Genomic DNA, 4,831 nt, shown 5'->3' on the forward strand with positions numbered 1-4,831 from the left:
CATGTTCAGTGATTCGAGATGACTAACAATGGATTAATGTCATACTTTCTTTGAATGAGAATGTGAGTTTGTAAACTTAACCGTGTACAAAAGCCTCGTTGGAAGCCTAAGGTACCCTACAATCACAAGATTGGAGATCATTTATGGTGTTGGACTCGTGAGTCTCTACATGGAAACACCAAGAGAGTCTCATTAGCTGGCTATGAAGAGAATTTTGAGATGCAGAAGAGGTACTCTAAACTATGGTCTGTTTTATAATTTTGGTGAAGGTGCAAAATTATTTGGTTATTCAGATATGATTGGGGAGGTGACCAAGATGAAAGGAAAAACACAACTGGCTATGTGTTCTTTCTAAGATCAACAACTTTCTCATGGACTTCAAAGAAGTAATCAATTGTTTCTTTGTTATCGTGTGAAGACGAGTACATTGTTGCAGCCTCAATCGTGTGTGAGGCAATTTGGTTAAGAAATTTGTTGAAATCTTTATGTCATCCATAAGTGGAATCAATTTTGAATCATGTGGATAACAAATCAGCAATCAAGCTTGCAAAGAATCCTATTCAACATTGAAGAAGCAAGTGTATTGATACCAGGTTCTATTTTTTGAGGGACCATGTGAAGCAAAAGACAATCGAGCTTGTGTACTCATCTTCATTAAGCCACTGCTAATTGAATCATTTCGGCTGTTGCGTGAAATGCTAGGAATAAAGGCGTTTTGATTTGAGAAAGTGTTGGAAGTTCAAATAAAAGCATGTTTTCAATGGTTGTGTGCTGCTAGCTATTTTTTTTCACTCATGCTTCCTGCAACTACTAAAATTAAAGTTTCCCATGTGCTGGCCGAAATTATGGATTGCAACCAATGGAATAACGCAGAGTGTGTGTGTGTGTGTGTGCGCGCGCGCGCAGAAGTCTAAAGCTACTACATGTCTTTAAAGGGTGTAAAGACTTTGAACACCTTCATTTATTTTGTATGTGTTAGTCTTTGTTTTGTTTTGTTTATTAAAACCACTTGTGTGGATCTTTATTTTCTACATGTATAAGTAAATCTTCCTCATAAGACTTTTGTAGTCAATCCCATTTCTAGCAATAAGAGTTGTAAACTCTTTTAACATATCAAGTGTGTATTTTCCAAGCAGCTTGCTTTTCCTTTCTTTTCTTTCTTTCTATATGTCCAACTTCGTAGAAAGTGGAAAATAAGTGTGAAAGGTGTGATAGAGTTCTTAAACTTATCACCCACATATTTTGGTATTGAGTTAATCAACTTTTAATTACCAATAGATGAGGTCCTCGAGCTTGCAGTTGGGGAGAATTGGTCCTCGAGCTTGTAGCTGGGGAGAATGATAAGGAGAAGAATCAAGCTTCCTAGGGAATTTTGTTTTACCTTGTTCGTGTTTGACCATGTTTGATGGACTCTCCTTTTGATACATTGGGTAGTAGTTACTCTATCTTTTGTTTAAAATTTAGTTTACTATTTTCCTAAAAAAATGTTGGTAGAAACACATCTAGAGGGTCTAGCTCAAATACAAAAGGACTAAAGCAACAAAAGGATACAACAAGAAGACGTAACTCAAAAGCAAGAGGATCGAGCTCAAATGCAAGGGTAACAACTTGTATCAAATACTTATATTACGTTTGACCCTACTATGCACTTGTATGAAATTAGTAATTAGCTGTAAATGGTTTTGATGTAGGAAAGTGGTGCACGTCACCACTTTGGAGCTGCTCCATCTCAAACTAGGCCACAAAGAAATTCTAAACTACAGGTAATAACAAAAATCAATAAATATAAAATATAAAATCTATTGTTTAGATCACTTTTGTTGCCTTAGGTTTGCTAACATTTGTGTTGCTTTGGGTCTTAAATTGAAATAGGTGAACCGAGGTGTTCATGTGAATCAGGTCATAAGAAAGGCTAATGAAATGACATCAACCCCAACATGTTGCTGAAAAAGCAAGACCATGGAGAGTCTAACTATGATGTGTTAAAGGGCTTTCTTACTATTATTGAAGAGCTTTGGTGTTGAGATTAAGTTGCTCATTTAATAGGATTATCCTGCATAACTATGTAATTGATAGGTTTCTTTGATTTTGGCACTAGATGCAAGACTATTGCATATCTTTTGTGTATTTTGTTAACTTTTTCAAAATACTCGAAGTGCAAAACTAATTGTCGTAAGAATCGTTGATTTTGTTTTGGTAAATTGGGCTCAAAGCCAATACTTTTCAATTATTAATTAGACTTTAATGACTAATTCAAACAAAAAATGTATGGAGTGAACTAGTGGACGAGAAGAAGCTAAAAAAATAGATATTCTACATTACGGATAAAATAAAGTTCATAGGAAAATTGGCAGCTCCTTACAAGTTCAAGTACAAAATTGACAAATATCCCTATACATTAAGATGCACTGTAACATGTGTAATCGTTTACAAACTGTTGGAACTTTGTGTTTATTTTAAAACCTAATTATTGTTTTTTTTTTATCAAAAACCTATCTCTCCTATTTTTGTGGAAACCACTTCCTGATTCTTTGCCCACTCTTTCCTCAGCCTCCTCAACGTTAAACTTTGATTTTCCTTCATAAATAGTAGGGTTTTTCATTAGTCAAAAGTACAAGCAAGAAGTGAAAAAAAAAAATGAAGCTGTAAACACTTGAGTTTTATGAGCAACTAAAGGGTAACAGAATTCAGATCATCCTAATTGTAGGGAGGGTCTTGACAGAGAGATTTTAATAATTGAATGAAAAATAGTGTTAACCATATTTCTTAGAAAAGTTACGTTATTTAGGTGCATTCTCTTGTCAAATGATGTATACTTATAGATGAAAAGTTACATCTTTTTAACAATAAGTATTCGAGTTTTATTTAAACTCATGAAACCATTATCATTAATATAGAAAATCAAGGTTAATTTTTACTCTTGAGAAATAGGGTTTCCTCACTTTGTTTCTCTCATTCTCCGTTTGTCAAAGTCCAAGTAGTGTCTTGAGAGTACGGAATATAAAGTTCGCTAGAGTCCGAAGATTGAAGTGCTTCGACTTCGAATTATAGATTGTTGAATCCTGGGAGACGAACGTCTACCGAACTACAAGCACAAGAGTAGGGGTGAAATTCTATCTTTAAGACATTGCATTTATGCAAGTCTCAATCTCCAAGTTTGTCAGTCTTTCTTACTTTTTCTCTACGTTGTTTATATTAATTTTCTACACATTTATATTGTGATTTTTTTTATGCTTATTATTGTTGAAATTCTTTTATTATTTTCATATTTTTAATATTGCTCAAACAATGTCTACTACAAAATCGAGTATTTTATTATGCTCGTGCCAAGAAACAACATATACCAATGAATAGACAACAAGGAACCCAGATCCTGTGCGGATCTAAAAAATCTGAGCCTAAGGATCAAATGATCTGGGCCGTTGAAATTTGATTCAACGGCTACAATTATTATTATTTTTAGAGGAGTTCCCTGTTTGTAGCCGTTGGATCAAACTTCAACAGCTAGATCTGTGTGGGTTAATATTTGAACTTTGGGCTTTATGGTTATGGAGGTCCAAGAGCACAAATACAAAGGAAGACTGGGCTCAGACAAGCTCCAACCCATAAAAGGATCTAGAAGCCTTTTTTTTTTTTTTTTTTTTTTTTTTTTTTTCAGAAAAACAAAGACCACTTGCCTTTGTGATGAATGGTAAATGACAGAAGGGCAGACAACATCCTGAAATTAATACCTTTCGAGTGTATTAATGGTAAATTAAATGGTGAATCACTATCTACTGAAGGCTATCAATAGAAAGCAAAGCTGGATAGGCAGGCTAAAATGTCTATAAAAACAACAAGAAGCAACAGAGACAAGGACACTCAATCAATCAATCAAAATACATACAAACTTTGCTCTCAGCCAAGCCTCGTACCCAGAAAACTACTCTGCATGCAAACCTTGCATCTATTAGTCTTAGAAAGCCTTTCTTTCTTCAAGTTTAGAAGCTCTGCTACTTCTTTCTAGTGTTGTAGCATCGATTCCCTTTAGTTATTTCCTGGTTATTTGTCATTTTCCTTACTTTGCAAACCTTCGTAAACATAAAGAATGATGGCTGCAAGAGGTTGAACCTTGCCCGACAAGGTGCAATCTAACCCGACTTCCTTCTATTTGTACTTGCATGTTGTGTTTTTGTTGTTTATTGCATTAACCTTCATGTTTTATTTCTCTTTCTACTTCTTTCCTTTCTAAATCTCATTTTTAGTCAAGTTTAAATTAAACTAATTAACTTACTCTTTTCAAGTAATTAACTACAATCTGAGAATTGAACAAAAGGGCCCTGGACTCCCTTCGACTTAAACATATGAAACTATGAGTAAAAGTCCTTGTTTTCAAGGCAAGAAAAAGAACTTAATGCAAACTTAACCCATTTGTGGCAGTCCATTGAATCAAGAAGTCTAAGTAAATTGGGGCGCAAGTAACCAATTTAACACACAACTAAAAAGAACAGTTTGTTTTATAAAGATAACAGTCACACGCCTAAATCCTTGTTAGTGTTGATTGTGAGCCTTAGGGCCCATACCAAAGGCCCTACAAAGATACCTTTCAAACTAACTCTGAACACTTCTTGTAGCACACCAAGCAGCAAGAAGTCGACCGACAACCAACATCAACCAAAGTGCCATACCCCTGGGGAGCCATGCGAAGGATGCAAATCTAGCCCGAACAGGATCATTTGATCTTTAAGTTTGAATTTTTTTAATCCAGAGAGGATCTGGGTTTGACATCAAGCTATGAATTTGACGGGTAGCAAGTAAACCATTCTAATAATAAAGTGTTGCGAGTTTAGAA

This window comes from the organism of the source record quoted next, unplaced genomic scaffold (genome assembly GCF_019419815.1).
Source record: "Pyrus x bretschneideri cultivar Hongxiangsu unplaced genomic scaffold, Pyrus_bretschneideri_v1 Contig15, whole genome shotgun sequence".
NCBI lineage: Eukaryota > Viridiplantae > Streptophyta > Magnoliopsida > Rosales > Rosaceae > Pyrus > Pyrus x bretschneideri.